Raw genomic sequence first — 12,202 nt, 5'->3', positions numbered from 1 at the left:
TCCCAGGTTCAAGCGATTCTCCTGCCTCAGTCTCCCGAGTAGCTGGGATTACAGGCACCTGCCACTGCACCCAGCTAATTTTTCTATTTTTAGTAGAGACAGGGTTTCACCATCTTGGCCAGGCTGGTCTTGAACTCCTGACCTCATGATCCACCCGCCAAGGCCTTCCAAAATGTGGGGATTACAGGCATGAGCCACTGCACCCGGCCAGCCACTCTTTTTCTTGAGATGGAGTTTCACTCGTTGCCCAGACTGGAGTGCAATGACACGATCTTGGCTCACTGCAACCTCTGTCTCCTAGGTTCAAGTGATTCTCCTGGCTCAGCCTCCTGAGGAGCTGGGATTACAGGGAGGCGCCACCATGCACAGCTGATTTTGCATTTTTGTAGAGATGGGGTTTCTCTATGTTGGTCAGGCTGGTCTCGAACTCCCGACCTCAGGGGATCTGCCCGCCTTGGCCTCCCAAAGTGCTGGGATTACAGGCATGAGCCACCATGCCCAGCCCAAGCCACTCTTTTGGAAAGCTCAGCAGAGAAGATGCATGAGGTAATACGATGGAACGTTAGGTGACCTTTAAAGGGATGTTTATAGCTTTTCATAACATGGGTGTATTAGTCTGCTCAGGCTATAACAAAATAGTATAGACGGGGGGGAGCCTACTGAACTGAAATTTCTCACCGTTCTGGAGGCTAGAAGTCCAAGATCAAGGTGTCAACACATTCAGCCCCTGGTGAGGGCTCTCTTCCTGGCCTGGAGATGGCTACCTTCTCACTGCGTACTCACATAGTGGAGAAAGCAAGCTCTCTGCTGTCTCTTGTCATAAGGAGACCCACCCTCCCTCCTGATTTCATCTAAACCTAACCACCTCCCAAAGACCCCATCTCCAAATAACATCACATTGGAAGTTTGAGCTTCAACACTGGAATTATTGGGGACACAAACATTCAATCCATAACAGTACTGATGTTTATGTTTTAATGTTAAATGATAAAGCACGGCACAGCAGCACACACACCGTGTGATGCCGATCTGTTTTTTTTTTTAGATAGGGTCTCACTCTGTTGCCTGGACTGTACTGCAGTGGCGTGATCACACCTCACTGCAACCTCAACCTCCAGGTTCAAGCAATCCTCCCACCTCAGCCTCCCAAAGTGCTGGGATTATAGGCATGAACCACCATGCCTGGCCTCCAATTTGTATTTAATGCCACTGAACTGTATATTTTAAAATGGTAAATTTTAGGTGATGTGTATTTTACCACAGTTTTTTAAAAAGTCTAAGAGAAGGCAAGAAAAGAGAAGAAAAATTTAAGAGAACAGAAAATATGGAAAAATAGAATTCACAAAATAATATGCTATAAACAAATCTAAATGCATCAGAAATCAAATAGATGTTAAAGGACAAAACAGACAGAATGGATTTTTAAAAAAAATCTAGCTATCAGGCTGGGCGCAGTGGCTCAAGCCTGTAATCCCAGCACTTTGGGAGGCCGAGACGGGCGGATCACAAGGTCAGGAGATCGAGACCATCCTGGCTAACACGGTGAAACCCCATCTCTACTAAAAAATACAACAAACTAGCCGGCCGGGGTGGCGGGTGCCTGTAGTCCCAGCTACTCGGGAGGCTGAGGCAGGAGAATGGCGTAAACCCGGGAGGCGGAGCTTGCAGTGAGCTGAGATCCGGCCACTGCACTCCAGCCAGGGCCACAGAGCGAGACTCCCTCTCAAAAAAAAAAAAAAAATCTAGCTATTAGCCAGGCATGGTGGCTCACGTCTGTAATTCCAAAATTTTGGGAGGCTGAGGTGGGTGGATCACCTGAGGTGAGGAGTTTGAGACCAGCCTGGCCAACATGGTGAAACCACATCTCTACTAAAAATACAAAATTAGCCGGGCATGGTGGCGCATGCCTGTAGTCCCAGCTACTCAGGAGGCTGCGGCAGGAGAATTGTTTTGAATCCAGGAGGTGGAGGTTGCAGTGAGCTGAGATCACGCCATTGCACTGCAGCCTAGGAGACAAGAGCAAAACTCCGTCTCAAAAAAAAAAAAAAAAAAAAATTATTCTAGCTATCTGACATTTTCAAAAGCTCTACATACCAAAGACACAGAAAGGAAGAAAATAAAAAACTGGGATGGGCAGGCGTGGTGGCTCACACCTGTTATCCCAACACTTCTGGAGGCCAAGGCTGGTGAACTGCTTGAGCCCAGGAGTTTGAGACAGCCTGGGCAACACGGCAAAACCCTGTCTCTACTAAAAATACAAAAACCTGGCCAGGTGTGCTGGTGTAAGCTTGTACTCTCAGCTACTCAGGAGGCTGAGGTGGGAGGACCACTTGAGCCCAGGAGGCAGAGGTTGCAGTGAGCTGCGATTGCACCACTGCACTCCAGACTGGGTGACAGAGGGAGACCCTGTCTCAAAAAAAGAAAGAAAAAAAGGTAAAATAAATAAAATAAATAAATAATAATTAAAAAATAAATTATTAGTATGGTCACTTCATAATACCAAAGGGTCAATACACCAGGAATGTGAAACTGTATCTAAAATTGAAAACGTGGCCTAAAAATAAATAATAAAATGAAAATTACCAAACTCTGTGGAGAAACTGATGTGTCTATCACTACAGCAGATTTTAACACATATCCCATCAGTTAACAAATCAAGTAAACAAAATGACAGTAAGAAGAGAAAATACTTTCACAATAAAAGGATATGACAGAGGTAATGAATACATGTAGAATCCCGCACCCATGCTTGACGGTGACATATTCTGTCCAACTGCAAGAACTGGTGTCACACAGACCAAGTTCTTTGACCATAGTGCCATTTAGTTAGAAGTTGATTTTTTCTTTTTTCTTTGAGACGAAGTCTCGCTCTTGCTGCCCAGGCTGGAGTACATCGGTGCGATCTTCGCTCACTGTGACTACTGCCTCCCGGTTCAAGTGATTCTCCTGCCTCAGTGTCCCGAGTAGCTGGAACTACAGGTGTGTGCCACCATGCCTGGCTAATTTTGTATTTTTAGTAGAGACGAGGTTTCACCATGTTGGCCAGGCTGGTCTTGAACTCCTGACCTCAGGTGATCCGCCTGCTTCGGCCTCCCAAAGTGCTGGGATTACAGGCGTGAGCCACCTCGTGTGGTCAATTTTTTTCTTCTAGAGCAAATGGGGGAAAAAAAAAAAAAAACAAAACCCAAAGCCATGTGCTTGGAAATTGAAAAAAACATTTTAAAGTAATTTGTGAGTGGAAGGAAGAAACAAAGAAAATTTTAAAAATCCTTGGGCTAATAACTTCAAGTGACAATACTATCAGAACTTGCTAGATACAGTTGAAGTAGTTCCAGAGGGTTAGCCTTAAATGCTTACATTTGATAAAATGGTAGAAAAATCAATGAACCACATTTATAATTTAAGAAGTTAGGGCCGGGCGTGGTGGCTCATGCCTGTAATCCCAGCACTTTGGGAGGCCGAGGGTGGTGGATCACCTGAGGTCAGGAGTTTGAGACCAGCCTGGTCAACATGGTGAAACCCCATCTCTACTAAAAATACAAAAAATTAGCCAGATGTGGGGCAAATGCCTGTAAATCCCAGCTACTCAGGAGGTTGAGGCACGAGAATCACTGAACCTGGGAGGTGGAGGTTACAGTGAGCTGAGATCGTGCTACTACACTCTAGCCTGGGCGACAGAGCAAGACTCTCTCTTTCAAAACAAAAAACAAACAAACAAAAAACAGAGAATGTACTCTAAGACCACAGAAAAAATAATACAGATAAAAGCAAAAGCAGAATTTAATGAACTAGAAAAGAGACACAGAGTAATACAGGGCAATAATGCCTACGTGTCTGCTTCTTGTAAGACCAATGAACCTGATGAACTTTTACCAAGACAAGGAAAAATGGGAGAAGGTACAAGTAAACAACAAACACTAGGAATGAAAAAGCAGACATAATTACAGATGTTGCAAAGGTACAAAAAACTATAATATGAACAACTTTATGCTAGTCAGACAAAATGGACAAATTCTTAGAAAAAAAATTTAACAGCTTACAGTAGCCCAAGCAGGTGCAGGGAAATAAAAATAGGTTTAGATGTGTCTGTGTGTGCGTAGAACACCTCAAAAGACACAGACAAGACCCTGGATGCAGCTGTTCCCTGAAGACAGGCGTAGGCAGCTGGGAGACCAGGGCAGCAGGGACACTCAGACCTTGCATCACTCTGAAGTTTGCACTTCCTGAATTGTGAAGCATGCACATGTGTCACTTATGCAACAGTGAATCCAAACGTGCCTGTATACAAGGAAAGGCCTCACCTGGCTGCGCCGTGGAGGCTGGCCTGGCGTGTGGAGCAGGCAGAACATTAGCAAGCTACTGAGCAGGTGCAGGTATGAACATCAGCTGACGCTGGCTCTTTGCTTTCTTTTTAATCTTGACAAATTTGGTAGGTGAAAAGGCATCATTTTTGTTTTCGTTTGCATCACTTTGATTACCAGCAGGCAGAACTCTTTTCCTATCTTCATTGGCCATCTGTATCTCTTCTTTTATGAATTTCCTGTTCATAGTCTTTGTTCATTAGTGGTGACTAGTGGTAAGTTAGCAATAAGAACTGTTTGCATTCAAGTCTAGACTGAGAAGGAAATTAAAAAATCTGCCCATGTATTCTCACAATAAATGACTACTGACTAGCCTGAGACAATTATACCCACTGCCCAGTCAGAGGCATTAAGCCCAGGATGATTCACTTCAGACTTGTCCCTGACCTTCCTCATACCCTTTCCAGAAGGGCCCCTTGAACTGCTATGGTACTCCTAAATCACTATCCCATTACCCAAATGATGGAGAGCCAATCAAAAGCTTAGACCAGAACACTTTCCCAAATTATCTCCCAATACCTTCACAATGATCACTTTATATACAATCTCACTGAATGCTCAGCAACACATGTGAGCAATGTTTCACTGAGGGCAACACTGAGGCTCAAAGAGGGCAAGTGACTTGATTGCCGAGGTCACCTGCTAGGTTCAAGAGCTGAGAATTAATCCCAAGGCTACCTGGCTCAAAAAGCCTAAGCTCGTCTACTATACTTGAGGCAAAATCATGAAAGTGTGTTTTTACCTTGCCCAGACCCTGCACACTGCATCAAGGTCCTGAGTTTCAAGCAACAGAAATCAACTCTGGTTAAATTCAATCACAAAGGAGTTCTTGGGCAGCAGATCTGGAAATGGAGAGAGAACTAGAGAACTAGGCTCAGAAAGTTTCAGGAATAGAGGCTGCACCACTGCAAATACAGCCAAGGTTACACTGTAGGGACCTGCTGGTTGGGACACCCACCCTGGGCACTGCTGCACATCATCACTGGACATTAGCCACGACTGTTGGTTTTGTGGCTTAGGTGCCACCACCATGACTAATCCTTTACTGTCCCTCAAGAGTCAAAATCCATGAAGGCAGAATGGGTTTGGCCAAGCCTAGGCTTCATCGCCATCCCCTAGTTTCCAGAGAGCAAGGGGAGGGAATATATCCATTCCCCTGTGGCAGGCACTGCCAGCTGTCCCCCAACATCCATGTTCTCCATCTGCCTTACTAATGAGACCCTGTGCTCAACTAAGGAGAGTTATTTCCCGCTTCCCAGCAGACCATGGGATTACGTCATGGCTAAGGAGACAGTGGCTGAGCGCACTCCTGTTCATCATTCTCTTTCAAGCTTGCTCTTGTTCCACTGACTGTGGGCGGAGCACACCTCCCACCCACTGACTCTGGGCTTGCTCACGTGTTGATGGGATGGGGGAAGAAGAGGCTTTAAGAGGCTTCTGTGACTCTGCTCACTCCTCTTGGACTCCTGACCTCCGCCTACGAAGAGACTTCCCCTGGCAGTTGCTTCTCCCTCCTGGGTCCTGGAACGACAGGCTTGAGAACAGATCTGAATCCCATCTTGCAGCTGACCCAGACCCATGTGTGAGAAATAAATAATTGCTGTTATACCTACTGAGCTGCTGGTGCTGTGTGTTCTCTGGGACAAGATGATGGGTGTGAAGATGGAAATGGAAATATCGAATGGGCCTAGAAGTTAAGATGTCAAGTGCCATTTTGCCTTTCCCCTATGACCTCTTTCTTCCTACCTGGAGGAGTGGATGCAATGACTAGAGCAGCAACCGCCATCTCACAACCAAGAGACAATCTCAAGAAATGGAAGACACCCACTGAGGGGCCCAGGGTCCTGGATCCTTACAAAGCCACTGCAGTGGTCATAGACAGCATGAGAAGGAAGTACACCACAGGCCCCCAATCCCATCTTCAGGTTTTCTCAGGTAGAAACTAGGGTCCACCTGCCTTCTACTAAGATATACACAATGGGGAGACTTTTAACACAAAAAAAGGTACGAAGATGGTCAGAAGCCAAAAAAGCAACAAAATGTTCATGATATGCCATAGAGAGGTTTACTCACTACACTGCTTTTCCACCGAGTTATCACAATCACTATAACTCAACCCATTGAAAAAATGACCAAATAGATTCTGAGATTCTCTTCCTATTTCTGTTAGCTAAAAAAGCAGCCTTTGAATTGTTTATAAGTGAATTCGAGACAAAAATAAACCCAGATAATTCAGAATGTACTGAGTACAACACATATGCCTTCTATGTGATAAGCTCCCAGCATTATTTATTCAAAGAAAACTTGCCTCGTTGCAAAAATATAAAAAACTTAAAAAAAAAGAACCCAAGTAATTACACAACACACCACCTCCTACAACACCAGATTCCTTTTCTTTCCTTTGTAACCTCACCAGAAGCAAAACAAAGCATTGTTCAAATTGCTGAGACCCAGAAAGTTCAATTAGAGCACAAAAAATGCTCTCCCAAAGTATAGATACCTAGCAGGGAAACGAGCAGGCTAAGCCTCCTGAGTGAACCTGGACATTGGCCCCAAGTAACAGGCACATTTAGACACCAACGACTAGATTGCACGTGATTGAATCCAGAAACCCTGCCCCCTCCCATTCCCTTGGAGATCCAGGGGGACACCATCAATTGCTCACTCCTTCTCCTTATACTTACAGTTAGTGGTGCTATACTATACAGGGGAAGGCGTGAGGGAGTCACACATGCTTTGGTGCTCAAGAAGCTCATAAGCCATCAGGGAAAGAGCAACATGCCAGAAAGCGGTTGTCACTTCTGGCTACAGAGGTTGCAAAAGACGTCTGCAAGGGTCAGCGAGAGCCCAAAGGAGTAGTAACCAAGGCCCTGAAGCCTGGGAGCTGAGGTGGGTAGTGTCAACCTCTTCCCAATAATCAGTTCCTAAGGTTCCATCCGAGCAAGCAGGAAACCACAGAGGCCATTCTCATGGGTACTTTAAGCAGTGCATCTGTTGGCAAAACACAAATGCTGCCACACAAATACTAAGCCACAGATTTCAAAGGCACCCGATAGCCCTCAAAATTCATTTCTCTTGTTTCGCAAAGCTGCACTGGGGAACTGTGCTGTTAAAATTATATGCTCATAAAGGAGGTATGTTTTAAAAGAGGGGCAAATATGTGGGTGCTATTTAGACTCTCATTGATTTGTTCCATGTTTTCAGATAACTGCACCCCACCCCCCCCACCAAAGTAACTCAATCTCCACATATTTGCCTTTATGTATACCTTCTAACTCATGACTACGGCTTTGATTAACCCATGAACAATATTGTTCCTGTTAGCCATGGAGAAGCTAAGGAGCCAACAGCAGAGCAGGCTGCATGTTCTTCTGTCCCTCTTATAAGACAAAACCTCAGGGCAATGTCCCACTACAGAATTTATTTGTTAATTCACTCAATAAATTAAAATATGCATGATTCTAGGCACTGAGAATATATCAAGGAAGAGGCAAAAAAAAAAAACCTCTGTCCTCAAGGGACTCAGATTCTATAGGAATGGGGAAAGGGAGGGAAGGGAGTGGGAGAGCACAAACAAACCAAGCAGTAACACAGCTTGTGACAGATGGTGACAGGTCCTATGCTTGTTAGGGGGAACTGGTAGGACAGAGGCAGGCTGCCTGATTTACAGACAGGGGTGTGCTCAGGGAGGGTCACACTGAGAAGGTGACACTTGAGCAGACATGCGTGATACCTGGGACAGAGGGCAGAGGAGAGGTCAAGGCCTTGAGGCAGGGGTATACTTGGAGGGTCCAGGGAGGAGCCAGGAGGCCAGTGAGGCCACAGTGCATGAGTGGTGGGAGAGTGGCAAGAGAGGTGACCCTGTTGGGCTGTGATTCTGAGTGAGGAGGGACCCACTGGAGGGTTCTGAACAGAAGAGCACCCTGGTGTGGCGCACAATATTGCAGAACTAAACCAAGAACCAGGGGGCAAGGGCAGAGGCAGGGAAGCCAGACACCTGGACCAGGGTGGGAGCAGTGGAGGCAGGGGAACTCATCAGATTTTGCATCCATCTTGCAAGTGGAGTCACAGTATTTGTGGACAAACGAGATAACCAGCGCCAGGTTTCTGGCCTGAGGAGCAAGGAGTTGGAGTTGCTGTTTACTGGAAAGGAGAAGACCAGGGAAAGAGAAGATCTGGGGAGGATAAGGAGTTCCCGTGACCCAGTCAGCCTGGAGACATAAATTTAGGAGCCATGAGGCTGGACGGAATCACTTCGGGAGTGAGGGTGGAGAAGAAAAGCCTGAGCCTGAGGCCTTCCAATATCACATGCGAAACAGAAAAGACTGAGGAGGACAGACATTCACACACTCACCCAGGACTTCCTGAGGACCCACAGATGCCAGGCACTGTTCTAGGAGCCTGGGCTACATCTGTGAATCAAGGAGACAATCCTGTCCTGTGGAGCTTCTGCTCCGGCAGGGGTGATAGCTAAGATAAGCACAGTCAGTCACGTATTCAGCTAGAAAGAGACAAAAGCCGTGGTTTGCACTGAGAAGGTGCACATCAGTGCAGAGACTCAAGGGAGGGAAAGGATTGCCTCGTATGGGTATTGGGGTTAACTGATGACGACAGCTCCAGGACAAGAAGTGACAAGCAGCTCCCAGATTTAACAACATGAAGGTCATCACTGGAGACCTCATGGAGCAGCTTGGCAGAACTATGGCAGCAAAGGAACATTGTAGAAGGTTGAAGAGGGTGTGGAGACAGGGACTGGAGTCTTGCTGGTAAAGGAAAGCAGAGATGCTAGACAGAAGGGCGGTTAGGAGCAGCTTTTATCAAGGTGGGAGAAGTAGCAACAAGTTTCTAGGGCAGGCGAGGGAGGAATCTCTGATGCAGGAGAGCGCAGTAGAGGACTGGAGAGATGCCTTAGAAGAGCAGCGAGGGCCTGGGACAGGCGCTCCATGACAGCACAAGGGAGGCAGAGCAAAGGAGCAGATGCTGGCCTGTAGACATTCTCTTGAGCTTGCTTCTGTGCTCTCTGGGAACTAAGATATCAGTTGCAAGGAGGTGTGACAGCTGATGAGGAGGGTGTGAGGGGCTAGGAGAGACCGGGGAACCGCAGTATGCAGGTGGCTTGGCGGCAAGAAGTTTACTTGGGGTGGACATAAACTTAAAGGGGGATCAATGAAGGAGTCACATTCAGCTTCAAGATGGAGCAGGCATGGGGCAGACATGACTGAATTTCACGAGGCTGGGGCTTTGTCGACTGAATGTAACAAAGAAAGAAAGTGCTGAAGTGCTGAGGTAGTGTGCCAGGGAGTAACAACGTCTGTGACTGGCACTGAAGCTATGAAGGAAAGGAATAAGGATACAAAGGAGGTGAAGTCTGAGAAAAGATGGAGCCACTGATGGATTCTAAGTGCCTGTGAGGTCAAAGGAGTATTAGAGTTGGGTATTAGAGGCAGTGAACAGGAAAAGGATCTCTCCTTTTGCAGATCACAAAAAAAAAATGACCAGAGCTAAACAACTGTTACAGCACTATCCACTGTAAAAGTTGTTTGAGAAAGAATAAAATGTAGTTAGCCTTCAGAACATACGCATCTTTATTTTATTTTATTTTTATTTATTGAGACCGAGTCTTACTCTGTTGCCTAGGCTGGACTGCAGTGGTATAATCTCAACTCACTGCAACCTCCGCCTCTGGGGTTCAAGCTATTCTCCTGCCTCAGCCTCCTGAGTAGCTGGGATTACAGGCACCCGCCACCACACCCGGCTAATTTTTATACTTTTAGTAGACAGTGTTTCACCATGTTGGCCAGGCTGATCTTGACCCCTGACCTCAGGTGTTCCACCCGCCTCAGCCTCCCAAAGTGCTGGGACTACAGGTGTGAGCCACCGTACCCAGCTTGGAGCATATGCATCTTTAAAAAGTTGTCTCTGGCAAGGCGCAGTGGCTCACGCCTGTAATCCCAGCACTTTGGGAGGCCAAGGCGAGTGGATCACCTGAGGTCAGGAGTTCGAGACCAGTCTGACCAGCACGGTGCAACCCCGTCTCTACTAAAAACAAAAAATTAGCCAGGCGTGGTGGTGCATGCCTGTAATCCCGGCTACTTGGGAGGTGTGGTGAGCCGAGATCACACCACTGCACTCCAGTCTGGGCAACAAGAGCGAAACTCCGTTTCAAAAAAAAAAAAAAAAAAAAGTTGTCTTCAAGAGCATAATCAAAGATACTTTCACTTCTTAATGTTTTGTTTCCATGTCTCGTCACAGAACATGGTACAGACAAATATTAGAATGGACTCAAGGGATCACTTGATTTTTAACTACAGAAACTTTCTGGTGACTAACGAGCACCGTCTTGTTTACATCTGCTGAAGTATGGGCACCAGACAAGAGTACCGCGCTGTCACTCAAGGCCAGGAATGATACGGGTGTTACCATGAGGACTGCTCAGCAGAAGATAAGCATCTCGTATGTCTACAGTGAACTCCTTTAGGCTAAACTATTGTTGCCAATGGTATATGGATTAGGACTGACTGCCACTGCCCATCTGCTTATAGAGTCTGGTGAATGCAAACAACTGTTTCGCGGGGACTTCTGGCCCTTCCTTGGGCTCTGCTATCCTAGAAATGGACAGGCTTCTACAGGGGTTCAATGGTAGCCCCGAATAGTTAGGTGTACGTCTTAACCCTCAGACCCTGTGGTTCTGACCTTATTTGGAAGGTCTTTGCTGCTGTAATTAAATGAAGGATCTTGATATGAGATCATCCTGGATTTAGGGTGGGCCTAATACAGTGACGAGCATCCAGAGAAGAATACGGGGACACAAAGAAGGCCATGTGAAGACACAAGCAGAGAATGGGGCAATGCAACTGCAAGCCAAGGAAAGTCTAGGACTGCCAGGCAGCCACCAAAAGTTGGAAGACGCAAGGAAGGATCCCATGCTAGAGGCTCTGGGGGGAGTGGAGCCCCGCAACATCTTGATTTCAGACCCCAGGCTTCCTGCACTGTGTGAGAATACAGTTAGGGGTACTTTATTCTGACTACTCCGTAAACTTGAGCTCTAATTCTCTCTCAGCTTCTGAGCTTCAACAAAGTCTGTGCAACTTCTAGAGGAAGCATTAACTCAAAGCCCACCTTCTGCAACAGCTCTAGATGCCGCTTCCCCCCTCTACACAAGGAGTCTGCTCCTGCAGGTCCCCATTTCCTCCTCCTCATGCTCCCCTCTCTCCTGGGCCATTCCCAGAAGGATGCAAACATGCTCTCATATTCACCCACCTGAAAAACACCCTCATCCCCCTTTAGCCCACTCCTATTTTTCTGGTCACCATCACAACAAAACTTCTTAAAAAGAGTTGTCTATACCCAACCTCTACTCCCTCACCTTCCATCACTCCAGTCTGGCTTCTGTCCCCATCACCTCTAATTCAGTTCACCATGTGACAGGTAGGGTTTTTGCTAGTTTTAGACATAATGGATCTTGTTATTCCTGGCTTAAAAGCCTTCACCAGAGGATGGCCAACTGCATACCTTTATTTGCCACTTGACCCTTCAAACCTCAAAGAAACAGAAGTACAGACATATGAAAAGGAAGAAATTTCTAATAGAGGCAATAACAGGAGAGGACCTCTGAACGGATAAGACATGCTCAGCAAATTTCTAGACGCTAAAAGTAGGCAGGAACATGTTGACTTAACGGAACAGAGAGGAATGTACTACAAGAGAGCTATAGAGCAGATGAGAGCCTGTATACCTGTCAGGGCCCCAAAGAAGCTCTCAGACCAGACCAGACCAGACCACAGGAGGGGCAAGCAGTGCTCTCATGTGTACAACACCTGGGGGCTGCTGACTGCCAGATC

General features: G+C 46.6%; 1 protein-coding gene across 6 annotated transcripts in view; it reads right to left on the bottom strand.

Moving 5' to 3' along the window:
- The window catches only part of MECP2 (methyl-CpG binding protein 2), a 72,710-nt gene that overhangs the window by 27,462 nt on the left and 33,046 nt on the right, over window positions 1-12,202 (bottom strand). The window contains exons 2-4 of one of the 6 annotated variants that reach the window (XM_023198527.2): window positions 5,759-5,882; window positions 5,104-5,203; window positions 4,302-4,615 (exon numbers count right to left, since the gene is read on the bottom strand). The exons of 2 other annotated variants lie outside the window; for them this stretch is intronic. The gene's annotated coding sequence lies outside the window, so the exon portion shown is untranslated. Of the gene's footprint in view, window positions 1-4,301; window positions 4,616-5,103; window positions 5,210-5,758; window positions 5,883-12,202 lie in introns of those variants that run through there. 3 more of the 6 variants (XM_023198530.2, XM_023198529.2, XM_023198528.2) reach the window with 3 other exon arrangements.

This window comes from Piliocolobus tephrosceles, chromosome 12, assembly GCF_002776525.5.
Source record: "Piliocolobus tephrosceles isolate RC106 chromosome 12, ASM277652v3, whole genome shotgun sequence".
Classification (NCBI taxonomy): Eukaryota; Metazoa; Chordata; class Mammalia; order Primates; family Cercopithecidae; genus Piliocolobus; species Piliocolobus tephrosceles.
The sequence above is the reverse complement of the archived record's forward strand: the minus strand, read 5'-3'. Positions and strand labels throughout refer to the sequence as shown.